Below are 27941 nucleotides of genomic sequence, written 5' to 3'. Positions count from 1 at the left end.
TTACAAGTTTGCAGTCGTACACTGCTACAAAACAATAAGCCCTGACGTATTTCAGAACATAGCTGTCGGTTCATACTGTTTTGTTACCTTCAGGCACTTTTAAGAAATCTTCCTTGGCACATTCTTCTTCGAACTGAGGCCATTAATATCGAATCTTATGTTTATTACAGTCGTTTAATATTTTTTTTTTTTTTCTTTTCTTTTTGTGGAGAGTTGCACTGCTACGAAACAGTAGGTGGCCCTGACTTATTTCAGATCACATCTGTCGATTCGTAGTGTTTCGTTATTTTCAAGGCATTCCTAGCACGTTTAAAATGCTTAAGGATGCACGTTTGAACAAAAGAAAGGTAGTATGAAAAGAGGGCTGCCAGGGATAGCGGCGTAAAAAGGAGAAAATGAAGGGGAGCCAACAGCACCCGGTGTTCCCAGGCGGTCACCCATCCAAGTACTAACCGGGCCCGATGTTGCTTAACTTCGGTGATCGGACGAGAACCGGTGTATTCAACATGGTATGGCCGTTGGCGCCCTTATACTGTAGCCGCACGACAGAAGACGCCTCTGCCTCTTCTCCCAACACACACAATCGCCGTTTTCGGTGACACATTTGACGCAGAGCACGTCCTTCCGCAACAGCTGGAGCCTCGAAGGCGGCGCGGAGTGCGCGGCGTCCGGCGTCTCAGAGGCGTCTGCCGAACTGGCGGGCGCCCCGCACCGCCACTTGCGTGAGACACGCGGCTGCTCGGTGCGCCGCCTGTCATTCGTTTCGCTTGGTGCGTGCGGCGTCCGACACTCGCGGGCGACGCATCTTGTTCCCGTTATCCGGCGGGGGGCTGTGCGGGGTGTAGCAGTGTCCTGCTGGAGAGCGCCCCCGGCAGCTTCCTCACCTGACACACGCCGCGCGGCGCGCTTCGCATCCACATATTTGCGTGATCCGTGCAGTGCATTCGCACCTGTCCTCTTCCGTCCCGACTTGTCCCGACTTTGCTCGACTGCCGCTCGCTGCCGCTCGGGTAGTGGCCCATATGACAGCACAAGCACGACAAACATCTGCGAGACGGGCGTGGGCCTAACGGGCGTGTCCGAGACGCCGTTTGCGGCCAGCAGACCTGTGCAAAGGTGCGGAAACAGGGACACAAGACACAGGAGGGTCGCCAAAGCATCCATCTCTTCTAGCGACGAAAGATACATTGTTGTTTACAAGTTTGCAGTCGTACACTGCTACAAAACAATAAGCCCTGACGTATTTCAGAACATAGCTGTCGGTTCATACTGTTTTGTTACCTTCAGGCACTTTTAAGAAATCTTCCTTGGCACATTCTTCTTCGAACTGAGGCCATTAATATCGAATCTTATGTTTATTACAGTCGTTTAATATTTTTTTTTTTTTTCTTTTCTTTTTGTGGAGAGTTGCACTGCTACGAAACAGTAGGTGGCCCTGACTTATTTCAGATCACATCTGTCGATTCGTAGTGTTTCGTTATTTTCAAGGCATTCCTAGCACGTTTAAAATGCTTAAGGATGCACGTTTGAACAAAAGAAAGGTAGTATGAAAAGAGGGCTGCCAGGGATAGCGGCGTAAAAAGGAGAAAATGAAGGGGAGCCAACAGCACCCGGTGTTCCCAGGCGGTCACCCATCCAAGTACTAACCGGGCCCGATGTTGCTTAACTTCGGTGATCGGACGAGAACCGGTGTATTCAACATGGTATGGCCGTTGGCGCCCTTATACTGTAGCCGCACGACAGAAGACGCCTCTGCCTCTTCTCCCAACACACACAATCGCCGTTTTCGGTGACACATTTGACGCAGAGCACGTCCTTCCGCAACAGCTGGAGCCTCGAAGGCGGCGCGGAGTGCGCGGCGTCCGGCGTCTCAGAGGCGTCTGCCGAACTGGCGGGCGCCCCGCACCGCCACTTGCGTGAGACACGCGGCTGCTCGGTGCGCCGCCTGTCATTCGTTTCGCTTGGTGCGTGCGGCGTCCGACACTCGCGGGCGACGCATCTTGTTCCCGTTATCCGGCGGGGGGCTGTGCGGGGTGTAGCAGTGTCCTGCTGGAGAGCGCCCCCGGCAGCTTCCTCACCTGACACACGCCGCGCGGCGCGCTTCGCATCCACATATTTGCGTGATCCGTGCAGTGCATTCGCACCTGTCCTCTTCCGTCCCGACTTGTCCCGACTTTGCTCGACTGCCGCTCGCTGCCGCTCGGGTAGTGGCCCATATGACAGCACAAGCACGACAAACATCTGCGAGACGGGCGTGGGCCTAACGGGCGTGTCCGAGACGCCGTTTGCGGCCAGCAGACCTGTGCAAAGGTGCGGAAACAGGGACACAAGACACAGGAGGGTCGCCAAAGCATCCATCTCTTCTAGCGACGAAAGATACATTGTTGTTTACAAGTTTGCAGTCGTACACTGCTACAAAACAATAAGCCCTGACGTATTTCAGAACATAGCTGTCGGTTCATACTGTTTTGTTACCTTCAGGCACTTTTAAGAAATCTTCCTTGGCACATTCTTCTTCGAACTGAGGCCATTAATATCGAATCTTATGTTTATTACAGTCGTTTAATATTTTTTTTTTTTTTCTTTTCTTTTTGTGGAGAGTTGCACTGCTACGAAACAGTAGGTGGCCCTGACTTATTTCAGATCACATCTGTCGATTCGTAGTGTTTCGTTATTTTCAAGGCATTCCTAGCACGTTTAAAATGCTTAAGGATGCACGTTTGAACAAAAGAAAGGTAGTATGAAAAGAGGGCTGCCAGGGATAGCGGCGTAAAAAGGAGAAAATGAAGGGGAGCCAACAGCACCCGGTGTTCCCAGGCGGTCACCCATCCAAGTACTAACCGGGCCCGATGTTGCTTAACTTCGGTGATCGGACGAGAACCGGTGTATTCAACATGGTATGGCCGTTGGCGCCCTTATACTGTAGCCGCACGACAGAAGACGCCTCTGCCTCTTCTCCCAACACACACAATCGCCGTTTTCGGTGACACATTTGACGCAGAGCACGTCCTTCCGCAACAGCTGGAGCCTCGAAGGCGGCGCGGAGTGCGCGGCGTCCGGCGTCTCAGAGGCGTCTGCCGAACTGGCGGGCGCCCCGCACCGCCACTTGCGTGAGACACGCGGCTGCTCGGTGCGCCGCCTGTCATTCGTTTCGCTTGGTGCGTGCGGCGTCCGACACTCGCGGGCGACGCATCTTGTTCCCGTTATCCGGCGGGGGGCTGTGCGGGGTGTAGCAGTGTCCTGCTGGAGAGCGCCCCCGGCAGCTTCCTCACCTGACACACGCCGCGCGGCGCGCTTCGCATCCACATATTTGCGTGATCCGTGCAGTGCATTCGCACCTGTCCTCTTCCGTCCCGACTTGTCCCGACTTTGCTCGACTGCCGCTCGCTGCCGCTCGGGTAGTGGCCCATATGACAGCACAAGCACGACAAACATCTGCGAGACGGGCGTGGGCCTAACGGGCGTGTCCGAGACGCCGTTTGCGGCCAGCAGACCTGTGCAAAGGTGCGGAAACAGGGACACAAGACACAGGAGGGTCGCCAAAGCATCCATCTCTTCTAGCGACGAAAGATACATTGTTGTTTACAAGTTTGCAGTCGTACACTGCTACAAAACAATAAGCCCTGACGTATTTCAGAACATAGCTGTCGGTTCATACTGTTTTGTTACCTTCAGGCACTTTTAAGAAATCTTCCTTGGCACATTCTTCTTCGAACTGAGGCCATTAATATCGAATCTTATGTTTATTACAGTCGTTTAATATTTTTTTTTTTTTTTCTTTTCTTTTTGTGGAGAGTTGCACTGCTACGAAACAGTAGGTGGCCCTGACTTATTTCAGATCACATCTGTCGATTCGTAGTGTTTCGTTATTTTCAAGGCATTCCTAGCACGTTTAAAATGCTTAAGGATGCACGTTTGAACAAAAGAAAGGTAGTATGAAAAGAGGGCTGCCAGGGATAGCGGCGTAAAAAGGAGAAAATGAAGGGGAGCCAACAGCACCCGGTGTTCCCAGGCGGTCACCCATCCAAGTACTAACCGGGCCCGATGTTGCTTAACTTCGGTGATCGGACGAGAACCGGTGTATTCAACATGGTATGGCCGTTGGCGCCCTTATACTGTAGCCGCACGACAGAAGACGCCTCTGCCTCTTCTCCCAACACACACAATCGCCGTTTTCGGTGACACATTTGACGCAGAGCACGTCCTTCCGCAACAGCTGGAGCCTCGAAGGCGGCGCGGAGTGCGCGGCGTCCGGCGTCTCAGAGGCGTCTGCCGAACTGGCGGGCGCCCCGCACCGCCACTTGCGTGAGACACGCGGCTGCTCGGTGCGCCGCCTGTCATTCGTTTCGCTTGGTGCGTGCGGCGTCCGACACTCGCGGGCGACGCATCTTGTTCCCGTTATCCGGCGGGGGGCTGTGCGGGGTGTAGCAGTGTCCTGCTGGAGAGCGCCCCCGGCAGCTTCCTCACCTGACACACGCCGCGCGGCGCGCTTCGCATCCACATATTTGCGTGATCCGTGCAGTGCATTCGCACCTGTCCTCTTCCGTCCCGACTTGTCCCGACTTTGCTCGACTGCCGCTCGCTGCCGCTCGGGTAGTGGCCCATATGACAGCACAAGCACGACAAACATCTGCGAGACGGGCGTGGGCCTAACGGGCGTGTCCGAGACGCCGTTTGCGGCCAGCAGACCTGTGCAAAGGTGCGGAAACAGGGACACAAGACACAGGAGGGTCGCCAAAGCATCCATCTCTTCTAGCGACGAAAGATACATTGTTGTTTACAAGTTTGCAGTCGTACACTGCTACAAAACAATAAGCCCTGACGTATTTCAGAACATAGCTGTCGGTTCATACTGTTTTGTTACCTTCAGGCACTTTTAAGAAATCTTCCTTGGCACATTCTTCTTCGAACTGAGGCCATTAATATCGAATCTTATGTTTATTACAGTCGTTTAATATTTTTTTTTTTTTTCTTTTCTTTTTGTGGAGAGTTGCACTGCTACGAAACAGTAGGTGGCCCTGACTTATTTCAGATCACATCTGTCGATTCGTAGTGTTTCGTTATTTTCAAGGCATTCCTAGCACGTTTAAAATGCTTAAGGATGCACGTTTGAACAAAAGAAAGGTAGTATGAAAAGAGGGCTGCCAGGGATAGCGGCGTAAAAAGGAGAAAATGAAGGGGAGCCAACAGCACCCGGTGTTCCCAGGCGGTCACCCATCCAAGTACTAACCGGGCCCGATGTTGCTTAACTTCGGTGATCGGACGAGAACCGGTGTATTCAACATGGTATGGCCGTTGGCGCCCTTATACTGTAGCCGCACGACAGAAGACGCCTCTGCCTCTTCTCCCAACACACACAATCGCCGTTTTCGGTGACACATTTGACGCAGAGCACGTCCTTCCGCAACAGCTGGAGCCTCGAAGGCGGCGCGGAGTGCGCGGCGTCCGGCGTCTCAGAGGCGTCTGCCGAACTGGCGGGCGCCCCGCACCGCCACTTGCGTGAGACACGCGGCTGCTCGGTGCGCCGCCTGTCATTCGTTTCGCTTGGTGCGTGCGGCGTCCGACACTCGCGGGCGACGCATCTTGTTCCCGTTATCCGGCGGGGGGCTGTGCGGGGTGTAGCAGTGTCCTGCTGGAGAGCGCCCCCGGCAGCTTCCTCACCTGACACACGCCGCGCGGCGCGCTTCGCATCCACATATTTGCGTGATCCGTGCAGTGCATTCGCACCTGTCCTCTTCCGTCCCGACTTGTCCCGACTTTGCTCGACTGCCGCTCGCTGCCGCTCGGGTAGTGGCCCATATGACAGCACAAGCACGACAAACATCTGCGAGACGGGCGTGGGCCTAACGGGCGTGTCCGAGACGCCGTTTGCGGCCAGCAGACCTGTGCAAAGGTGCGGAAACAGGGACACAAGACACAGGAGGGTCGCCAAAGCATCCATCTCTTCTAGCGACGAAAGATACATTGTTGTTTACAAGTTTGCAGTCGTACACTGCTACAAAACAATAAGCCCTGACGTATTTCAGAACATAGCTGTCGGTTCATACTGTTTTGTTACCTTCAGGCACTTTTAAGAAATCTTCCTTGGCACATTCTTCTTCGAACTGAGGCCATTAATATCGAATCTTATGTTTATTACAGTCGTTTAATATTTTTTTTTTTTTTTCTTTTCTTTTTGTGGAGAGTTGCACTGCTACGAAACAGTAGGTGGCCCTGACTTATTTCAGATCACATCTGTCGATTCGTAGTGTTTCGTTATTTTCAAGGCATTCCTAGCACGTTTAAAATGCTTAAGGATGCACGTTTGAACAAAAGAAAGGTAGTATGAAAAGAGGGCTGCCAGGGATAGCGGCGTAAAAAGGAGAAAATGAAGGGGAGCCAACAGCACCCGGTGTTCCCAGGCGGTCACCCATCCAAGTACTAACCGGGCCCGATGTTGCTTAACTTCGGTGATCGGACGAGAACCGGTGTATTCAACATGGTATGGCCGTTGGCGCCCTTATACTGTAGCCGCACGACAGAAGACGCCTCTGCCTCTTCTCCCAACACACACAATCGCCGTTTTCGGTGACACATTTGACGCAGAGCACGTCCTTCCGCAACAGCTGGAGCCTCGAAGGCGGCGCGGAGTGCGCGGCGTCCGGCGTCTCAGAGGCGTCTGCCGAACTGGCGGGCGCCCCGCACCGCCACTTGCGTGAGACACGCGGCTGCTCGGTGCGCCGCCTGTCATTCGTTTCGCTTGGTGCGTGCGGCGTCCGACACTCGCGGGCGACGCATCTTGTTCCCGTTATCCGGCGGGGGGCTGTGCGGGGTGTAGCAGTGTCCTGCTGGAGAGCGCCCCCGGCAGCTTCCTCACCTGACACACGCCGCGCGGCGCGCTTCGCATCCACATATTTGCGTGATCCGTGCAGTGCATTCGCACCTGTCCTCTTCCGTCCCGACTTGTCCCGACTTTGCTCGACTGCCGCTCGCTGCCGCTCGGGTAGTGGCCCATATGACAGCACAAGCACGACAAACATCTGCGAGACGGGCGTGGGCCTAACGGGCGTGTCCGAGACGCCGTTTGCGGCCAGCAGACCTGTGCAAAGGTGCGGAAACAGGGACACAAGACACAGGAGGGTCGCCAAAGCATCCATCTCTTCTAGCGACGAAAGATACATTGTTGTTTACAAGTTTGCAGTCGTACACTGCTACAAAACAATAAGCCCTGACGTATTTCAGAACATAGCTGTCGGTTCATACTGTTTTGTTACCTTCAGGCACTTTTAAGAAATCTTCCTTGGCACATTCTTCTTCGAACTGAGGCCATTAATATCGAATCTTATGTTTATTACAGTCGTTTAATATTTTTTTTTTTTTTCTTTTCTTTTTGTGGAGAGTTGCACTGCTACGAAACAGTAGGTGGCCCTGACTTATTTCAGATCACATCTGTCGATTCGTAGTGTTTCGTTATTTTCAAGGCATTCCTAGCACGTTTAAAATGCTTAAGGATGCACGTTTGAACAAAAGAAAGGTAGTATGAAAAGAGGGCTGCCAGGGATAGCGGCGTAAAAAGGAGAAAATGAAGGGGAGCCAACAGCACCCGGTGTTCCCAGGCGGTCACCCATCCAAGTACTAACCGGGCCCGATGTTGCTTAACTTCGGTGATCGGACGAGAACCGGTGTATTCAACATGGTATGGCCGTTGGCGCCCTTATACTGTAGCCGCACGACAGAAGACGCCTCTGCCTCTTCTCCCAACACACACAATCGCCGTTTTCGGTGACACATTTGACGCAGAGCACGTCCTTCCGCAACAGCTGGAGCCTCGAAGGCGGCGCGGAGTGCGCGGCGTCCGGCGTCTCAGAGGCGTCTGCCGAACTGGCGGGCGCCCCGCACCGCCACTTGCGTGAGACACGCGGCTGCTCGGTGCGCCGCCTGTCATTCGTTTCGCTTGGTGCGTGCGGCGTCCGACACTCGCGGGCGACGCATCTTGTTCCCGTTATCCGGCGGGGGGCTGTGCGGGGTGTAGCAGTGTCCTGCTGGAGAGCGCCCCCGGCAGCTTCCTCACCTGACACACGCCGCGCGGCGCGCTTCGCATCCACATATTTGCGTGATCCGTGCAGTGCATTCGCACCTGTCCTCTTCCGTCCCGACTTGTCCCGACTTTGCTCGACTGCCGCTCGCTGCCGCTCGGGTAGTGGCCCATATGACAGCACAAGCACGACAAACATCTGCGAGACGGGCGTGGGCCTAACGGGCGTGTCCGAGACGCCGTTTGCGGCCAGCAGACCTGTGCAAAGGTGCGGAAACAGGGACACAAGACACAGGAGGGTCGCCAAAGCATCCATCTCTTCTAGCGACGAAAGATACATTGTTGTTTACAAGTTTGCAGTCGTACACTGCTACAAAACAATAAGCCCTGACGTATTTCAGAACATAGCTGTCGGTTCATACTGTTTTGTTACCTTCAGGCACTTTTAAGAAATCTTCCTTGGCACATTCTTCTTCGAACTGAGGCCATTAATATCGAATCTTATGTTTATTACAGTCGTTTAATATTTTTTTTTTTTTTCTTTTCTTTTTGTGGAGAGTTGCACTGCTACGAAACAGTAGGTGGCCCTGACTTATTTCAGATCACATCTGTCGATTCGTAGTGTTTCGTTATTTTCAAGGCATTCCTAGCACGTTTAAAATGCTTAAGGATGCACGTTTGAACAAAAGAAAGGTAGTATGAAAAGAGGGCTGCCAGGGATAGCGGCGTAAAAAGGAGAAAATGAAGGGGAGCCAACAGCACCCGGTGTTCCCAGGCGGTCACCCATCCAAGTACTAACCGGGCCCGATGTTGCTTAACTTCGGTGATCGGACGAGAACCGGTGTATTCAACATGGTATGGCCGTTGGCGCCCTTATACTGTAGCCGCACGACAGAAGACGCCTCTGCCTCTTCTCCCAACACACACAATCGCCGTTTTCGGTGACACATTTGACGCAGAGCACGTCCTTCCGCAACAGCTGGAGCCTCGAAGGCGGCGCGGAGTGCGCGGCGTCCGGCGTCTCAGAGGCGTCTGCCGAACTGGCGGGCGCCCCGCACCGCCACTTGCGTGAGACACGCGGCTGCTCGGTGCGCCGCCTGTCATTCGTTTCGCTTGGTGCGTGCGGCGTCCGACACTCGCGGGCGACGCATCTTGTTCCCGTTATCCGGCGGGGGGCTGTGCGGGGTGTAGCAGTGTCCTGCTGGAGAGCGCCCCCGGCAGCTTCCTCACCTGACACACGCCGCGCGGCGCGCTTCGCATCCACATATTTGCGTGATCCGTGCAGTGCATTCGCACCTGTCCTCTTCCGTCCCGACTTGTCCCGACTTTGCTCGACTGCCGCTCGCTGCCGCTCGGGTAGTGGCCCATATGACAGCACAAGCACGACAAACATCTGCGAGACGGGCGTGGGCCTAACGGGCGTGTCCGAGACGCCGTTTGCGGCCAGCAGACCTGTGCAAAGGTGCGGAAACAGGGACACAAGACACAGGAGGGTCGCCAAAGCATCCATCTCTTCTAGCGACGAAAGATACATTGTTGTTTACAAGTTTGCAGTCGTACACTGCTACAAAACAATAAGCCCTGACGTATTTCAGAACATAGCTGTCGGTTCATACTGTTTTGTTACCTTCAGGCACTTTTAAGAAATCTTCCTTGGCACATTCTTCTTCGAACTGAGGCCATTAATATCGAATCTTATGTTTATTACAGTCGTTTAATATTTTTTTTTTTTTTCTTTTCTTTTTGTGGAGAGTTGCACTGCTACGAAACAGTAGGTGGCCCTGACTTATTTCAGATCACATCTGTCGATTCGTAGTGTTTCGTTATTTTCAAGGCATTCCTAGCACGTTTAAAATGCTTAAGGATGCACGTTTGAACAAAAGAAAGGTAGTATGAAAAGAGGGCTGCCAGGGATAGCGGCGTAAAAAGGAGAAAATGAAGGGGAGCCAACAGCACCCGGTGTTCCCAGGCGGTCACCCATCCAAGTACTAACCGGGCCCGATGTTGCTTAACTTCGGTGATCGGACGAGAACCGGTGTATTCAACATGGTATGGCCGTTGGCGCCCTTATACTGTAGCCGCACGACAGAAGACGCCTCTGCCTCTTCTCCCAACACACACAATCGCCGTTTTCGGTGACACATTTGACGCAGAGCACGTCCTTCCGCAACAGCTGGAGCCTCGAAGGCGGCGCGGAGTGCGCGGCGTCCGGCGTCTCAGAGGCGTCTGCCGAACTGGCGGGCGCCCCGCACCGCCACTTGCGTGAGACACGCGGCTGCTCGGTGCGCCGCCTGTCATTCGTTTCGCTTGGTGCGTGCGGCGTCCGACACTCGCGGGCGACGCATCTTGTTCCCGTTATCCGGCGGGGGGCTGTGCGGGGTGTAGCAGTGTCCTGCTGGAGAGCGCCCCCGGCAGCTTCCTCACCTGACACACGCCGCGCGGCGCGCTTCGCATCCACATATTTGCGTGATCCGTGCAGTGCATTCGCACCTGTCCTCTTCCGTCCCGACTTGTCCCGACTTTGCTCGACTGCCGCTCGCTGCCGCTCGGGTAGTGGCCCATATGACAGCACAAGCACGACAAACATCTGCGAGACGGGCGTGGGCCTAACGGGCGTGTCCGAGACGCCGTTTGCGGCCAGCAGACCTGTGCAAAGGTGCGGAAACAGGGACACAAGACACAGGAGGGTCGCCAAAGCATCCATCTCTTCTAGCGACGAAAGATACATTGTTGTTTACAAGTTTGCAGTCGTACACTGCTACAAAACAATAAGCCCTGACGTATTTCAGAACATAGCTGTCGGTTCATACTGTTTTGTTACCTTCAGGCACTTTTAAGAAATCTTCCTTGGCACATTCTTCTTCGAACTGAGGCCATTAATATCGAATCTTATGTTTATTACAGTCGTTTAATATTTTTTTTTTTTTTCTTTTCTTTTTGTGGAGAGTTGCACTGCTACGAAACAGTAGGTGGCCCTGACTTATTTCAGATCACATCTGTCGATTCGTAGTGTTTCGTTATTTTCAAGGCATTCCTAGCACGTTTAAAATGCTTAAGGATGCACGTTTGAACAAAAGAAAGGTAGTATGAAAAGAGGGCTGCCAGGGATAGCGGCGTAAAAAGGAGAAAATGAAGGGGAGCCAACAGCACCTTTTTTTTTTTTTTTTTTTTTTTTTTTTGCGGGCCTCCCAACTCCCCTTATAGCCCGGCCTTTTCGCTCTCCACAATACGCCTTCGCCGGCGAGCTTCTCAGCTACTCAGCTATAAAACGATGCTGTTGGTCGTGCAGTACGATGAACGAAGAGGGGGCGTAACAGGTGCTCCTTCGCGCTGGTCGCAGATGGTATGCGCCGGATGGAACCGGAAAGGGTCCCCGTCGGATGACGGAGGGACGGCACGTCCAGCGAAGGGGAGGGCAAGACTTAACAACTTTGAAAAGGAGGAAAATTAAGGAAAAAAACAAACGGAAAAGTTCGTCCATAGATCGGCGGTAAAAAAAAAATTCTACCGACCAAAGGTGGGGGGGAAAAAAAACGAGGAAGAAGAGCTTCGCTCAAAAGAACAAGTCGCAAACCCGCGTGAAAAGTAAATAAGGCCCGGGAGGTCCCTCTAACAAAGTATAGAAAAACAAAGGAAAGTAACAAATCCGTTGTTAAAAGCAAGCGGTCGGGCAATGAGCGCGGTAGGCAGCTGGCGGCAAGGAGGGCAGGGGTCAAGGAACCTGAGGCCTGGCCACAGTGCCGCCCCCACACCCGCCGTCACTCATATCGACCTTAAAACAAACCATAATGCGGGACACCGGCGTGAAATTCCACACCGACAAAAGTTCAAAGAGTGGCGAGCACAGACACGTGACGAGACTTGAGAGTGCTCAACAATAAGTGAAATGAAAATAATGAGAAAAACAGAGAAAAACGCAAAACAGTCACCACTACGACTGAGAACTGAAACAGCAGCAAAATTCCCGTCACGCCACAAACTGGGAAAAAAACGAATAATGAATTTAAGAAAACTGACGCACAGGGCAAAACAGAAAATATGGCAAGAACGCCCAGAAAAAAACGAAAAGACTTCTGATTTCGTTCGGTGATCAAGGGACGTCAAGTGTCGTTCCAGAAAATTTGAAAAAGTCGCAGTAACGCATATTCATACCGTGTCGCTCAAAGGCAAGTGAAGAGATAAGAGAAAATAAAACGTCGATGCTACGCAGGTACGGAAAGCCGTGCAAAAGCATGCGCCAGTGCGACCTGCAAAAAATTAGCAAAATTTCGCCGATAGTGTGGCGATGCCTGAATCTGAAGATGTTGGGTCCATAGATAGGTGAGAAAGTCCAGATCGGTAGACAACTTGAGGGAGAAGAGAGCAAACACCGTGTGGCCAAAGATCCACACCGTGGCATTTCGCTTCGTGGTGGGGTAAACGACACACTGCGGAATTAAGACAGCATCCACTGTAACAGTGCGAGCGTCCACCCTCTGAATCAAACGAATCATGTCCCTGGCGACTTCCCAAACACGGCGGAAGCGGTCACACGCAAAGCGGTGTTCAATAGTGTCGTCGGCAGTACACACGTCACACTCACCAGACGGGATGAGATTTATAGAATAAAGTTTGGAGTTGGTAGGGATGGTGCGATGCACCACCTTGTACCACACCGCGTGGACGGAAGCCGGGAGAACGTCATTGGCGAGGTTTTTCCACACTGCCACCCAGTTGCAGCGTGGCAACCGATACTCCCACTTGCAGCGAACGGGAGGTCCGCGGAAAGCCGTGCAGACAGCGCTAACCGTGTGGACGGAGATGTCACAGAGCGCCAGGTAACTATTATCAAGAAAGTAGCGGCGCACATAAGAAAGGTAGAACGGGATGTGCGACACAGAAACAGGGGCCACTTCAGAAAGAGGACGGTAACGATTAAAAACAAACGCAGTGGGACCGCAAGGAGCTTTCTGAATAACAGCAGTAGTTCGCTTCCAAAAAAGGGCCGCACATTTGGCGGAAAAATCAACTAGTCCTAAACCGCCATCGGACAGGTCCAAGGTGCAGACAGCATGCGATACCTTAAAAATCTCCCCCCTCCATAAAAACCAGTAAACCGCCTGTTGGATGGCGCGCCCCAACTGCTTGGGGACCGGGAGAACCTGCGCAAGGTACCATGCTCGCGCCAAGATATTGACATTTATCAAATGCACCTTATCCCGAAGGGCCACATTCCGGACCGCATAGATCCTGGCAACCGCACGAATCCGATACAGCGTAGGCCGCCAATTCAAGGCTGCCATCTGCTGTGGGTTCGAAGATAGAAGTATCCCAAGAACGGTAGGCTGCAGCTGGACACAAAACCAGTCCCTATGTAGGGTACGTGCGCGGGCGGTGAGCGGCAAAAGCACAGTTTTCCGGGGATTGATAACCGCCCCCGTAGCCTTTCCAAAGTTGTGCAAAACAACATGCAACCTGTCAACGTCCTCGATATGTTCAATAAATACGCCAAGGTCATCAGCATATGCGCGACAAACCAATCTGGTAGTCCCCATCTGAATGCCGCGACAGTCCTGACTGATAGAACGGAGGAGGGGATCCAGCGCAATGGCAAAAAGCGCCATGGAAAGTGGACACCCCTGCCGCACGGAACGACCCACACGGAAAGCAGGAGTGAGACGACCATTGACACATATACGGGAAGTAGCAGGTTGCAACAAATGCGTCACGAATCGGGTAAATATATAACCAAACCCCATGCGTACCATAACCCGACGCAAATAAAAATGACTAATGCGGTCAAAGGCATTTTTAAAGTCAACTAATAAAATCGCCGCTGTCCGAAGCCGAGCACTTTTCACATATCCTATACAGTCTCTGTAAGCAAGGATAGCGTCAAAGATATTCCGATCTCGGACCGCACATGTTTGCTGATCACTAAGTACGGTCGGCAAGACGTTTTTAAGTCGCTGAGCGACGCAGCGCGTAACGATCTTGTAGTCAGCATTTAATAAAGTAATCGGACGGACAGCATCGATATGAGGTACAGCACGGGATTTGGGAACAAGCGTCACAACCCCCTCCACAAAAGCAGTTGGTACAGTCACACCATTGCGAATATCGTTCGCTAAATCCACTAAAATCTCACTTAAAAGGGGAAAAAATTTCGAATAAAATTCCGCAGGAATCCCATCGGGACCCGGAGACCTCCCTTTGGGACTCCGCCGAACGGCGTCGAAAACTTCATCGGACGTATAGGCGTCATTTAAAAGACGCCTGTCCGGGCGAGTTAAAACATGTGGAACAACCCGCAAGAAATCTCGCAACGTATCGGAATCAACGTCAACATCACGGAAAAGCGATGCAAAATGTTCGAAGATATCGTTTTCAATGTCCGACTGTACAGAAGTCCGACCGCCGTTCCGCAACTGCCAAACAGTAATGCGCAAACGTTCGCGGCGTTTGCGTTCCCGATTTAAATGATAAATGGACAGAGGTTCCCCAGCAACAAAACCTGCAGGCTGACTGCGGACGGTCACCCCATCACTAGCGGCACGCATGTCAATTAAAAGCTGAGCTTGAAATCGCTTCAGAGTGGGCAACAAATCGGGCCGTGACGTCACTCGCAACGCCAAATCGCGTAAACAATCCTGGCGGAAGCGAGCCGTCACCCGACGCCAGCGTGCCGCCTCACGGCTATAATCGATTAAAAAGTTGCGAATCGCCGGCTTAGCGATCGCAACCCACCACTCAATGGTGCTACTATGACCGCCGCGAGTCCGCACCAACCTCTGCCACATACGGTTAAAACTAGTCACAAAATGGTCGTCATTAAGTAAACTACAATTAAACTTCCACAAATTAGTACGACGAGGAACACACAAACGAGGTAATAAAAGACGACAGGAATAGCTGGAGTGGTCGCAAAATATGACAGGAGTCACGTCAGCAGTACAAATACGGGCAGACAACTGCCTAGACACATAAATGCGATCGAGACGGCTACGCCCCGCACCGTAAAAATATGTAAAATAAGTAAAATCGGGGTGTAAAACACGCCACGTGTCGAGCAAATGAAAACTAGTGACCAAAGCACCCAGTTCGTGGCATTTGTTCGGACGCGGCTCCTGATCTCTGTCGTCTAAAACACAATTAAAATCACCCCCGACGATTAAAGTATCGACATTCCTAGATAAAAGCTGACATAAATCCCTACCATAAAATTCAGCCCTGGCCGGTTTAACATTTCCCGACGGAGCGTACACATTCACAAACAAAATGCCAAAAATGGTACAGGCAACAGCACGACCGGTCGGTAAAATGTCAACATTAGAAACAGGTAAGCCAGAACGTACTAAAATTGCAGTGCCCGTATCAGAATCAGGCGCAACATTGTCAATCACAATAAAATCAGTAAAATCGTTCAAATATAAAAGCGCTTCACAAGTCACCTCCTGTAAAAAGGCGACGTGACAGTGATTATCATACAAAAAATCTTTAAGAAGCATTGCTTTCTGCGGATTTCGCAGCTTATTAAGATTTACCGTTAAAATGTTCCACTGGCTACAATCGGGAAACATATATACTTAAAACACAGGGAAAAAACAAGAACAGAAAAACATGAAAACGCGTAAAACACAATAAAACATACCAACGTGCGCGGAGGGGGAAGGACATACAAAGAGTCGCACTAATGGGAATCACCTGCCTCAACATCCTCCGACCATGCCCGTGATTGACTAGGAGGGGGGGGCGGAGGCGGTGGGGTCCCGGAAACTGTGACGGGATCCCCCGCGATGGAATGCTCCACAGCGGGCACTACGACAGCAGAAGATAAGGCCGGCACCAAATCGTGGGTGGAAGGGGGGGCACGACGATGGTGCGAATCTTCGGCCTTTCGTTTTGTTGGTAAGGGTGGGGGCGTCACAGACACAGGCGGATCTACCGCCATGTCGGAATCGGCAGCGAAAAACGGTTGACTCAAGAATGTTTTTAGGTGTTGAACCGTGATATCACGTTGCTGCGTGGCAGTTACAACAGCACCCTCTGGCTGGGTGCGGGAAGATGTCTGCTTTTTCGCCTGCCGCCTGCCGCCCCCTCCCTGAGACGGGCGCTGGCCGAGATCGGCCCCGGAGCGCGCAGCCGGCTGTCGGGAGGTCGGTTGACCAACCGTCTGAGCGTGAGGGGGGGCAGGAGAACGCGCCACCGGAGACGGACTCCGATTTTTGGCCGAAACACCACGCGTATCGAAAGAAGCAGAACTACTGGCACTACGCAAACGCGGTGTGCCAGAAGCCCGAGCAACATTCCGGTCTCTACGGGGTTTAGGCGCAGTAAAAGCCTCACTGTCAACAACAACATCACCGGCAACAGAGACACTGTCGGGGACGGGAGTTGGAACAACCGCCGATTTATCGGGTTCCGCAACCGGGACAGGATGCGGAACAACGGCCGACAGCGGCACGGATTCCGGTGAAACATCGTCCACTATCGGTTTTTTAGTAATAGGTACAGGTGTCGCATCCGCGACCAAAGAGGGCTCAACAGGAGGTACAGAAACAAAGTCACTATCGGGAACAGACGTATCCATGGCGTCAGCGGCGGTCGGCACAGGGGGGGCGGCTGCGAGCTGCACACGTGCGGGGGGGGCGGAACCTAAACTCGTCGCAGCAACAGAGGCAAAACTAGGCCCACCTAACACATCCACACGTGGCAACTGAACAGGCGGCCTACGTTTAGGGCAGTTTTGTCGGTAATGACCGACAGCACCACAAAAAGAGCACGTCTGAGGTTGACCACTATATGTTATGAAAGCACGATGACCGTTAACTAGCAAAAAGGACGGAATATGCTGTCGTACGACCATCTTAACACTCCTCACGCCATTTTCAACTTGAAAAACATAGGCGGAGGACCACTTTTCTTTAGTAACAGATAGCACGGTCCCGTACGGCCGCAAATGACGAGATATCGTGTCATTCCGAATTTCAAAAGGCAAGTTAAACACACGAACATTTCGAAGGCCAAACCCACCATGAGAAATATTCACATTACTAATGCGACCGTCTAGATGTCTAAATTTACGGACGCCATCATTAACATTGACAACAGTATCACATAATTCCGGAGTTTTCAACTTCAAAAACACAGAATTAATAAAAGTGTCAAACTGAACACCAAGAACGTCATCGGTCGATAAACACAATTCCTCGAGTATCCAGCGATGAATTTCGAAAGCTGACGGTTTTCCGACGGAACTATCGAATTCACATTGTACGTTATTTTCACGCTCTTCACTAGCATCATAGAAACTTTCCATTACTTACGGACTTGATGAAATGTAGCCGCGAGGCAGAAGACAGACGGCACACGAGGCGCCGCCGACCAAGTCGCACACGGAAGTACTGCTCGCTCGGCACCGAGGTGTTGCCAGGCGGGCAGCCAGCCAAGTACTAACCGGGCCCGATGTTGCTTAACTTCGGTGATCGGACGAGAACCGGTGTATTCAACATGGTATGGCCGTTGGCGCCCTTATACTGTAGCCGCACGACAGAAGACGCCTCTGCCTCTTCTCCCAACACACACAATCGCCGTTTTCGGTGACACATTTGACGCAGAGCACGTCCTTCCGCAACAGCTGGAGCCTCGAAGGCGGCGCGGAGTGCGCGGCGTCCGGCGTCTCAGAGGCGTCTGCCGAACTGGCGGGCGCCCCGCACCGCCACTTGCGTGAGACACGCGGCTGCTCGGTGCGCCGCCTGTCATTCGTTTCGCTTGGTGCGTGCGGCGTCCGACACTCGCGGGCGACGCATCTTGTTCCCGTTATCCGGCGGGGGGCTGTGCGGGGTGTAGCAGTGTCCTGCTGGAGAGCGCCCCCGGCAGCTTCCTCACCTGACACACGCCGCGCGGCGCGCTTCGCATCCACATATTTGCGTGATCCGTGCAGTGCATTCGCACCTGTCCTCTTCCGTCCCGACTTGTCCCGACTTTGCTCGACTGCCGCTCGCTGCCGCTCGGGTAGTGGCCCATATGACAGCACAAGCACGACAAACATCTGCGAGACGGGCGTGGGCCTAACGGGCGTGTCCGAGACGCCGTTTGCGGCCAGCAGACCTGTGCAAAGGTGCGGAAACAGGGACACAAGACACAGGAGGGTCGCCAAAGCATCCATCTCTTCTAGCGACGAAAGATACATTGTTGTTTACAAGTTTGCAGTCGTACACTGCTACAAAACAATAAGCCCTGACGTATTTCAGAACATAGCTGTCGGTTCATACTGTTTTGTTACCTTCAGGCACTTTTAAGAAATCTTCCTTGGCACATTCTTCTTCGAACTGAGGCCATTAATATCGAATCTTATGTTTATTACAGTCGTTTAATATTTTTTTTTTTTTTCTTTTCTTTTTGTGGAGAGTTGCACTGCTACGAAACAGTAGGTGGCCCTGACTTATTTCAGATCACATCTGTCGATTCGTAGTGTTTCGTTATTTTCAAGGCATTCCTAGCACGTTTAAAATGCTTAAGGATGCACGTTTGAACAAAAGAAAGGTAGTATGAAAAGAGGGCTGCCAGGGATAGCGGCGTAAAAAGGAGAAAATGAAGGGGAGCCAACAGCACCCGGTGTTCCCAGGCGGTCACCCATCCAAGTACTAACCGGGCCCGATGTTGCTTAACTTCGGTGATCGGACGAGAACCGGTGTATTCAACATGGTATGGCCGTTGGCGCCCTTATACTGTAGCCGCACGACAGAAGACGCCTCTGCCTCTTCTCCCAACACACACAATCGCCGTTTTCGGTGACACATTTGACGCAGAGCACGTCCTTCCGCAACAGCTGGAGCCTCGAAGGCGGCGCGGAGTGCGCGGCGTCCGGCGTCTCAGAGGCGTCTGCCGAACTGGCGGGCGCCCCGCACCGCCACTTGCGTGAGACACGCGGCTGCTCGGTGCGCCGCCTGTCATTCGTTTCGCTTGGTGCGTGCGGCGTCCGACACTCGCGGGCGACGCATCTTGTTCCCGTTATCCGGCGGGGGGCTGTGCGGGGTGTAGCAGTGTCCTGCTGGAGAGCGCCCCCGGCAGCTTCCTCACCTGACACACGCCGCGCGGCGCGCTTCGCATCCACATATTTGCGTGATCCGTGCAGTGCATTCGCACCTGTCCTCTTCCGTCCCGACTTGTCCCGACTTTGCTCGACTGCCGCTCGCTGCCGCTCGGGTAGTGGCCCATATGACAGCACAAGCACGACAAACATCTGCGAGACGGGCGTGGGCCTAACGGGCGTGTCCGAGACGCCGTTTGCGGCCAGCAGACCTGTGCAAAGGTGCGGAAACAGGGACACAAGACACAGGAGGGTCGCCAAAGCATCCATCTCTTCTAGCGACGAAAGATACATTGTTGTTTACAAGTTTGCAGTCGTACACTGCTACAAAACAATAAGCCCTGACGTATTTCAGAACATAGCTGTCGGTTCATACTGTTTTGTTACCTTCAGGCACTTTTAAGAAATCTTCCTTGGCACATTCTTCTTCGAACTGAGGCCATTAATATCGAATCTTATGTTTATTACAGTCGTTTAATATTTTTTTTTTTTTCTTTTCTTTTTGTGGAGAGTTGCACTGCTACGAAACAGTAGGTGGCCCTGACTTATTTCAGATCACATCTGTCGATTCGTAGTGTTTCGTTATTTTCAAGGCATTCCTAGCACGTTTAAAATGCTTAAGGATGCACGTTTGAACAAAAGAAAGGTAGTATGAAAAGAGGGCTGCCAGGGATAGCGGCGTAAAAAGGAGAAAATGAAGGGGAGCCAACAGCACCCGGTGTTCCCAGGCGGTCACCCATCCAAGTACTAACCGGGCCCGATGTTGCTTAACTTCGGTGATCGGACGAGAACCGGTGTATTCAACATGGTATGGCCGTTGGCGCCCTTATACTGTAGCCGCACGACAGAAGACGCCTCTGCCTCTTCTCCCAACACACACAATCGCCGTTTTCGGTGACACATTTGACGCAGAGCACGTCCTTCCGCAACAGCTGGAGCCTCGAAGGCGGCGCGGAGTGCGCGGCGTCCGGCGTCTCAGAGGCGTCTGCCGAACTGGCGGGCGCCCCGCACCGCCACTTGCGTGAGACACGCGGCTGCTCGGTGCGCCGCCTGTCATTCGTTTCGCTTGGTGCGTGCGGCGTCCGACACTCGCGGGCGACGCATCTTGTTCCCGTTATCCGGCGGGGGGCTGTGCGGGGTGTAGCAGTGTCCTGCTGGAGAGCGCCCCCGGCAGCTTCCTCACCTGACACACGCCGCGCGGCGCGCTTCGCATCCACATATTTGCGTGATCCGTGCAGTGCATTCGCACCTGTCCTCTTCCGTCCCGACTTGTCCCGACTTTGCTCGACTGCCGCTCGCTGCCGCTCGGGTAGTGGCCCATATGACAGCACAAGCACGACAAACATCTGCGAGACGGGCGTGGGCCTAACGGGCGTGTCCGAGACGCCGTTTGCGGCCAGCAGACCTGTGCAAAGGTGCGGAAACAGGGACACAAGACACAGGAGGGTCGCCAAAGCATCCATCTCTTCTAGCGACGAAAGATACATTGTTGTTTACAAGTTTGCAGTCGTACACTGCTACAAAACAATAAGCCCTGACGTATTTCAGAACATAGCTGTCGGTTCATACTGTTTTGTTACCTTCAGGCACTTTTAAGAAATCTTCCTTGGCACATTCTTCTTCGAACTGAGGCCATTAATATCGAATCTTATGTTTATTACAGTCGTTTAATATTTTTTTTTTTTTTCTTTTCTTTTTGTGGAGAGTTGCACTGCTACGAAACAGTAGGTGGCCCTGACTTATTTCAGATCACATCTGTCGATTCGTAGTGTTTCGTTATTTTCAAGGCATTCCTAGCACGTTTAAAATGCTTAAGGATGCACGTTTGAACAAAAGAAAGGTAGTATGAAAAGAGGGCTGCCAGGGATAGCGGCGTAAAAAGGAGAAAATGAAGGGGAGCCAACAGCACCCGGTGTTCCCAGGCGGTCACCCATCCAAGTACTAACCGGGCCCGATGTTGCTTAACTTCGGTGATCGGACGAGAACCGGTGTATTCAACATGGTATGGCCGTTGGCGCCCTTATACTGTAGCCGCACGACAGAAGACGCCTCTGCCTCTTCTCCCAACACACACAATCGCCGTTTTCGGTGACACATTTGACGCAGAGCACGTCCTTCCGCAACAGCTGGAGCCTCGAAGGCGGCGCGGAGTGCGCGGCGTCCGGCGTCTCAGAGGCGTCTGCCGAACTGGCGGGCGCCCCGCACCGCCACTTGCGTGAGACACGCGGCTGCTCGGTGCGCCGCCTGTCATTCGTTTCGCTTGGTGCGTGCGGCGTCCGACACTCGCGGGCGACGCATCTTGTTCCCGTTATCCGGCGGGGGGCTGTGCGGGGTGTAGCAGTGTCCTGCTGGAGAGCGCCCCCGGCAGCTTCCTCACCTGACACACGCCGCGCGGCGCGCTTCGCATCCACATATTTGCGTGATCCGTGCAGTGCATTCGCACCTGTCCTCTTCCGTCCCGACTTGTCCCGACTTTGCTCGACTGCCGCTCGCTGCCGCTCGGGTAGTGGCCCATATGACAGCACAAGCACGACAAACATCTGCGAGACGGGCGTGGGCCTAACGGGCGTGTCCGAGACGCCGTTTGCGGCCAGCAGACCTGTGCAAAGGTGCGGAAACAGGGACACAAGACACAGGAGGGTCGCCAAAGCATCCATCTCTTCTAGCGACGAAAGATACATTGTTGTTTACAAGTTTGCAGTCGTACACTGCTACAAAACAATAAGCCCTGACGTATTTCAGAACATAGCTGTCGGTTCATACTGTTTTGTTACCTTCAGGCACTTTTAAGAAATCTTCCTTGGCACATTCTTCTTCGAACTGAGGCCATTAATATCGAATCTTATGTTTATTACAGTCGTTTAATATTTTTTTTTTTTTTCTTTTCTTTTTGTGGAGAGTTGCACTGCTACGAAACAGTAGGTGGCCCTGACTTATTTCAGATCACATCTGTCGATTCGTAGTGTTTCGTTATTTTCAAGGCATTCCTAGCACGTTTAAAATGCTTAAGGATGCACGTTTGAACAAAAGAAAGGTAGTATGAAAAGAGGGCTGCCAGGGATAGCGGCGTAAAAAGGAGAAAATGAAGGGGAGCCAACAGCACCCGGTGTTCCCAGGCGGTCACCCATCCAAGTACTTAACTTCGGTGATCGGACGAGAACCGGTGTATTCAACATGGTATGGCCGTTGGCGCCCTTATACTGTAGCCGCACGACAGAAGACGCCTCTGCCTCTTCTCCCAACACACACAATCGCCGTTTTCGGTGACACATTTGACGCAGAGCACGTCCTTCCGCAACAGCTGGAGCCTCGAAGGCGGCGCGGAGTGCGCGGCGTCCGGCGTCTCAGAGGCGTCTGCCGAACTGGCGGGCGCCCCGCACCGCCACTTGCGTGAGACACGCGGCTGCTCGGTGCGCCGCCTGTCATTCGTTTCGCTTGGTGCGTGCGGCGTCCGACACTCGCGGGCGACGCATCTTGTTCCCGTTATCCGGCGGGGGGCTGTGCGGGGTGTAGCAGTGTCCTGCTGGAGAGCGCCCCCGGCAGCTTCCTCACCTGACACACGCCGCGCGGCGCGCTTCGCATCCACATATTTGCGTGATCCGTGCAGTGCATTCGCACCTGTCCTCTTCCGTCCCGACTTGTCCCGACTTTGCTCGACTGCCGCTCGCTGCCGCTCGGGTAGTGGCCCATATGACAGCACAAGCACGACAAACATCTGCGAGACGGGCGTGGGCCTAACGGGCGTGTCCGAGACGCCGTTTGCGGCCAGCAGACCTGTGCAAAGGTGCGGAAACAGGGACACAAGACACAGGAGGGTCGCCAAAGCATCCATCTCTTCTAGCGACGAAAGATACATTGTTGTTTACAAGTTTGCAGTCGTACACTGCTACAAAACAATAAGCCCTGACGTATTTCAGAACATAGCTGTCGGTTCATACTGTTTTGTTACCTTCAGGCACTTTTAAGAAATCTTCCTTGGCACATTCTTCTTCGAACTGAGGCCATTAATATCGAATCTTATGTTTATTACAGTCGTTTAATATTTTTTTTTTTTTTCTTTTCTTTTTGTGGAGAGTTGCACTGCTACGAAACAGTAGGTGGCCCTGACTTATTTCAGATCACATCTGTCGATTCGTAGTGTTTCGTTATTTTCAAGGCATTCCTAGCACGTTTAAAATGCTTAAGGATGCACGTTTGAACAAAAGAAAGGTAGTATGAAAAGAGGGCTGCCAGGGATAGCGGCGTAAAAAGGAGAAAATGAAGGGGAGCCAACAGCACCCGGTGTTCCCAGGCGGTCACCCATCCAAGTACTAACCGGGCCCGATGTTGCTTAACTTCGGTGATCGGACGAGAACCGGTGTATTCAACATGGTATGGCCGTTGGCGCCCTTATACTGTAGCCGCACGACAGAAGACGCCTCTGCCTCTTCTCCCAACACACACAATCGCCGTTTTCGGTGACACATTTGACGCAGAGCACGTCCTTCCGCAACAGCTGGAGCCTCGAAGGCGGCGCGGAGTGCGCGGCGTCCGGCGTCTCAGAGGCGTCTGCCGAACTGGCGGGCGCCCCGCACCGCCACTTGCGTGAGACACGCGGCTGCTCGGTGCGCCGCCTGTCATTCGTTTCGCTTGGTGCGTGCGGCGTCCGACACTCGCGGGCGACGCATCTTGTTCCCGTTATCCGGCGGGGGGCTGTGCGGGGTGTAGCAGTGTCCTGCTGGAGAGCGCCCCCGGCAGCTTCCTCACCTGACACACGCCGCGCGGCGCGCTTCGCATCCACATATTTGCGTGATCCGTGCAGTGCATTCGCACCTGTCCTCTTCCGTCCCGACTTGTCCCGACTGCCGCTCGCTGCCGCTCGGGTAGTGGCCCATATGACAGCACAAGCACGAGAAACATCTGCGAGACGGGCGTGGGCCTAACGGGCGTGTCCGAGACGCCGTTTGCGGCCAGCAGACCTGTGCAAAGGTGCGGAAACAGGGACACAAGACACAGGAGGGTCGCCAAAGCATCCATCTCTTCTAGCGACGAAAGATACATTGTTGTTTACAAGTTTGCAGTCGTACACTGCTACAAAACAATAAGCCCTGACGTATTTCAGAACATAGCTGTCGGTTCATACTGTTTTGTTACCTTCAGGCACTTTTAAGAAATCTTCCTTGGCACATTCTTCTTCGAACTGAGGCCATTAATATCGAATCTTATGTTTATTACAGTCGTTTAATATTTTTTTTTTTTTTCTTTTCTTTTTGTGGAGAGTTGCACTGCTACGAAACAGTAGGTGGCCCTGACTTATTTCAGATCACATCTGTCGATTCGTAGTGTTTCGTTATTTTCAAGGCATTCCTAGCACGTTTAAAATGCTTAAGGATGCACGTTTGAACAAAAGAAAGGTAGTATGAAAAGAGGGCTGCCAGGGATAGCGGCGTAAAAAGGAGAAAATGAAGGGGAGCCAACAGCACCCGGTGTTCCCAGGCGGTCACCCATCCAAGTACTAACCGGGCCCGATGTTGCTTAACTTCGGTGATCGGACGAGAACCGGTGTATTCAACATGGTATGGCCGTTGGCGCCCTTATACTGTAGCCGCACGACAGAAGACGCCTCTGCCTCTTCTCCCAACACACACAATCGCCGTTTTCGGTGACACATTTGACGCAGAGCACGTCCTTCCGCAACAGCTGGAGCCTCGAAGGCGGCGCGGAGTGCGCGGCGTCCGGCGTCTCAGAGGCGTCTGCCGAACTGGCGGGCGCCCCGCACCGCCACTTGCGTGAGACACGCGGCTGCTCGGTGCGCCGCCTGTCATTCGTTTCGCTTGGTGCGTGCGGCGTCCGACACTCGCGGGCGACGCATCTTGTTCCCGTTATCCGGCGGGGGGCTGTGCGGGGTGTAGCAGTGTCCTGCTGGAGAGCGCCCCCGGCAGCTTCCTCACCTGACACACGCCGCGCGGCGCGCTTCGCATCCACATATTTGCGTGATCCGTGCAGTGCATTCGCACCTGTCCTCTTCCGTCCCGACTTGTCCCGACTTTGCTCGACTGCCGCTCGCTGCCGCTCGGGTAGTGGCCCATATGACAGCACAAGCACGACAAACATCTGCGAGACGGGCGTGGGCCTAACGGGCGTGTCCGAGACGCCGTTTGCGGCCAGCAGACCTGTGCAAAGGTGCGGAAACAGGGACACAAGACACAGGAGGGTCGCCAAAGCATCCATCTCTTCTAGCGACGAAAGATACATTGTTGTTTACAAGTTTGCAGTCGTACACTGCTACAAAACAATAAGCCCTGACGTATTTCAGAACATAGCTGTCGGTTCATACTGTTTTGTTACCTTCAGGCACTTTTAAGAAATCTTCCTTGGCACATTCTTCTTCGAACTGAGGCCATTAATATCGAATCTTATGTTTATTACAGTCGTTTAATATTTTTTTTTTTTTTCTTTTCTTTTTGTGGAGAGTTGCACTGCTACGAAACAGTAGGTGGCCCTGACTTATTTCAGATCACATCTGTCGATTCGTAGTGTTTCGTTATTTTCAAGGCATTCCTAGCACGTTTAAAATGCTTAAGGATGCACGTTTGAACAAAAGAAAGGTAGTATGAAAAGAGGGCTGCCAGGGATAGCGGCGTAAAAAGGAGAAAATGAAGGGGAGCCAACAGCACCCGGTGTTCCCAGGCGGTCACCCATCCAAGTACTAACCGGGCCCGATGTTGCTTAACTTCGGTGATCGGACGAGAACCGGTGTATTCAACATGGTATGGCCGTTGGCGCCCTTATACTGTAGCCGCACGACAGAAGACGCCTCTGCCTCTTCTCCCAACACACACAATCGCCGTTTTCGGTGACACATTTGACGCAGAGCACGTCCTTCCGCAACAGCTGGAGCCTCGAAGGCGGCGCGGAGTGCGCGGCGTCCGGCGTCTCAGAGGCGTCTGCCGAACTGGCGGGCGCCCCGCACCGCCACTTGCGTGAGACACGCGGCTGCTCGGTGCGCCGCCTGTCATTCGTTTCGCTTGGTGCGTGCGGCGTCCGACACTCGCGGGCGACGCATCTTGTTCCCGTTATCCGGCGGGGGGCTGTGCGGGGTGTAGCAGTGTCCTGCTGGAGAGCGCCCCCGGCAGCTTCCTCACCTGACACACGCCGCGCGGCGCGCTTCGCATCCACATATTTGCGTGATCCGTGCAGTGCATTCGCACCTGTCCTCTTCCGTCCCGACTTGTCCCGACTTTGCTCGACTGCCGCTCGCTGCCGCTCGGGTAGTGGCCCATATGACAGCACAAGCACGAGAAACATCTGCGAGACGGGCGTGTCCGAGACGCCGTTCGCGGCCAGTAGAGCTGTGCAAAGGTGCGAAAACAGGGACACAAGACACAGGAGGGTCGCCAAAGCATCAATCTCTTCTATCGACGAAAGATACATTGTTGTTTACAAGTTTGCAGTTGTACATTGCTACAAAACAATAAGCCCCGACGTATTTCAGAACATATCTGTCGGTTCACACTGTTTTGTTATTTTCAGAGACTTTTATGAAATCTTTCTTGGCACATTCTTCTTCGAACTGAGTTTAAAATTGTTATGGAAGTCTCTTTGTCACAACAGAAAGGTAGTACGAGAAGAGGGCTGGCAGGGGTAGCGACGTAAAAAGGAGAAAATGAAGGGGAGCCAACAGCACCTTTTTTTTGTAACGTATATAGACTTATTTACAATTTTTAACAATTACAGGTCTTTACATTATATGGTGTGCTTGATTATTGAACGGTGATATTCATTTTCTCGTTTTCTGTTCTGATTGTTCTTTGAGTAGTCTTTTGGTTGAGCTACAACACTTTTATTCACTGAGTATCCTTCAGATAAATTTTTCCTGCCAGTTGTTTATGTCTTTTTAATTACAAACTTGCGTTACTTTGAATTTTTTTTTGTTTTTATTTTTTTGAATTTAAGAAATTTAAAAAAAAATTTCTTCGATGTTATTTGAAATGGACCTATTTTAGCATGTTCGCTATATGTTTACCAAAGGCGAAATGGGAAATATAGACCAGAACATCTATGTGAGTAGATTAGTGAATGCAGGAGATTATTAATGATTTGCCTAAAGGTGGACGCAACATTGGGCAAAGAATGTCTACTGTTAAAATTATTCTTAGTCGCAAAGAGGCATGCTACGTTTAGGCTCATGATGGGCCGAAATATATATATATAGCACAGGAATAAAACACAACAAAACAAAAGAAAAGGTAAGAGAAAGGAAAAACATACCTTGAGTGGAGAGAGCGAGAGAGAGAGAGAGAGAGAGAGAGAGAGAGAGAGAGAGAGAGAACACATTAATTACATGGAGTACACCGTTTGACATTTTGTTGTTTTCTTGGAACACTTCTTTGTATCCTTTAATGGCTGATCATTTCCTTTTGCCTGCTTTATTTTGCTATTGGATACTGTATGACTACAATTTGCACACGTCACTCTCACTTTGGCACTGCTACAGATACACACTTTCACTCTGCGCACATTCGTGAACGCTTTCCGCGCTGCACCACTCGGGGCTTTGGAGGGATCGGTGGGCGGCGTCCTCAGCGACTGGGGTGTGGGTGTTGTGGGAGGGCGTCGGTCACGTCGTGTTGAAGGCGTCTCGGAAGGCGGCGTCCAGCGGGACCTGCAGGAAGTTCTGGAAGGTCTCTCGGTACTTGGAGCGTTGTTTGGCCCTCCTGTGTTCCTCCCACAGGTCCGTGACGAACTGCGCCTTGTCGGTCTGCCGTTTGCTGACGATGGCGTGTGCCGTCATGGCGATGATCCACATTGTGCCCAGACGTTTTGCGTTGGGGAAAGGCTTCGCGTTCGGGACAGTGACAGCTGTGACATGTACCG

The 27941-nt window shown here is 52.6% G+C and overlaps 15 non-coding genes and 1 pseudogene across 15 annotated transcripts; all 16 read right to left on the bottom strand.

The window, feature by feature from the left end:
- Window positions 1-404: 404 nt before the first annotated feature.
- LOC126417302 (5S ribosomal RNA) lies at window positions 405-523 on the bottom strand. Its single transcript, XR_007575548.1, has one exon. It is a non-coding gene; the product is annotated as a 5S ribosomal RNA (ribosomal RNA).
- Window positions 524-1598: 1075 nt separating this feature from the next.
- Window positions 1599-1717, bottom strand: LOC126417290 (5S ribosomal RNA). The gene has a single exon (XR_007575546.1). It is a non-coding gene; the product is annotated as a 5S ribosomal RNA (ribosomal RNA).
- A 1075-nt stretch (window positions 1718-2792) lies between these two features.
- LOC126417279 (5S ribosomal RNA) lies at window positions 2793-2911 on the bottom strand. Its single transcript, XR_007575545.1, has one exon. It is a non-coding gene; the product is annotated as a 5S ribosomal RNA (ribosomal RNA).
- Window positions 2912-3987: 1076 nt separating this feature from the next.
- On the bottom strand, window positions 3988-4106 carry LOC126417267 (5S ribosomal RNA). Its single transcript, XR_007575544.1, has one exon. It is a non-coding gene; the product is annotated as a 5S ribosomal RNA (ribosomal RNA).
- Window positions 4107-5181: 1075 nt separating this feature from the next.
- Window positions 5182-5300, bottom strand: LOC126417254 (5S ribosomal RNA). Its single transcript, XR_007575543.1, has one exon. It is a non-coding gene; the product is annotated as a 5S ribosomal RNA (ribosomal RNA).
- Window positions 5301-6376: 1076 nt separating this feature from the next.
- On the bottom strand, window positions 6377-6495 carry LOC126417243 (5S ribosomal RNA). The gene has a single exon (XR_007575541.1). It is a non-coding gene; the product is annotated as a 5S ribosomal RNA (ribosomal RNA).
- Window positions 6496-7570: 1075 nt separating this feature from the next.
- On the bottom strand, window positions 7571-7689 carry LOC126417232 (5S ribosomal RNA). The gene has a single exon (XR_007575540.1). It is a non-coding gene; the product is annotated as a 5S ribosomal RNA (ribosomal RNA).
- Window positions 7690-8764: 1075 nt separating this feature from the next.
- Window positions 8765-8883, bottom strand: LOC126417221 (5S ribosomal RNA). Its single transcript, XR_007575539.1, has one exon. It is a non-coding gene; the product is annotated as a 5S ribosomal RNA (ribosomal RNA).
- A 1075-nt stretch (window positions 8884-9958) lies between these two features.
- On the bottom strand, window positions 9959-10077 carry LOC126417209 (5S ribosomal RNA). Its single transcript, XR_007575538.1, has one exon. It is a non-coding gene; the product is annotated as a 5S ribosomal RNA (ribosomal RNA).
- A 7325-nt stretch (window positions 10078-17402) lies between these two features.
- Window positions 17403-17520, bottom strand: LOC126417230 (5S ribosomal RNA; annotated as a pseudogene).
- Window positions 17521-18595: 1075 nt separating this feature from the next.
- On the bottom strand, window positions 18596-18714 carry LOC126417197 (5S ribosomal RNA). Its single transcript, XR_007575537.1, has one exon. It is a non-coding gene; the product is annotated as a 5S ribosomal RNA (ribosomal RNA).
- A 1074-nt stretch (window positions 18715-19788) lies between these two features.
- LOC126417927 (5S ribosomal RNA) lies at window positions 19789-19907 on the bottom strand. Its single transcript, XR_007575844.1, has one exon. It is a non-coding gene; the product is annotated as a 5S ribosomal RNA (ribosomal RNA).
- Window positions 19908-20982: 1075 nt separating this feature from the next.
- On the bottom strand, window positions 20983-21101 carry LOC126417888 (5S ribosomal RNA). Its single transcript, XR_007575843.1, has one exon. It is a non-coding gene; the product is annotated as a 5S ribosomal RNA (ribosomal RNA).
- Window positions 21102-23351: 2250 nt separating this feature from the next.
- On the bottom strand, window positions 23352-23470 carry LOC126417423 (5S ribosomal RNA). Its single transcript, XR_007575560.1, has one exon. It is a non-coding gene; the product is annotated as a 5S ribosomal RNA (ribosomal RNA).
- Window positions 23471-24535: 1065 nt separating this feature from the next.
- LOC126417308 (5S ribosomal RNA) lies at window positions 24536-24654 on the bottom strand. The gene has a single exon (XR_007575549.1). It is a non-coding gene; the product is annotated as a 5S ribosomal RNA (ribosomal RNA).
- Window positions 24655-25729: 1075 nt separating this feature from the next.
- Window positions 25730-25848, bottom strand: LOC126417191 (5S ribosomal RNA). Its single transcript, XR_007575536.1, has one exon. It is a non-coding gene; the product is annotated as a 5S ribosomal RNA (ribosomal RNA).
- Between the last annotated feature and the right edge of the window lie 2093 nt (window positions 25849-27941).

The sequence above is a fragment of the Schistocerca serialis genome, chromosome 8 (genome assembly GCF_023864345.2).
Source record: "Schistocerca serialis cubense isolate TAMUIC-IGC-003099 chromosome 8, iqSchSeri2.2, whole genome shotgun sequence".
Lineage (NCBI taxonomy): Eukaryota > Metazoa > Arthropoda > Insecta > Orthoptera > Acrididae > Schistocerca > Schistocerca serialis.
The sequence above is the reverse complement of the archived record's forward strand: the minus strand, read 5'-3'. Positions and strand labels throughout refer to the sequence as shown.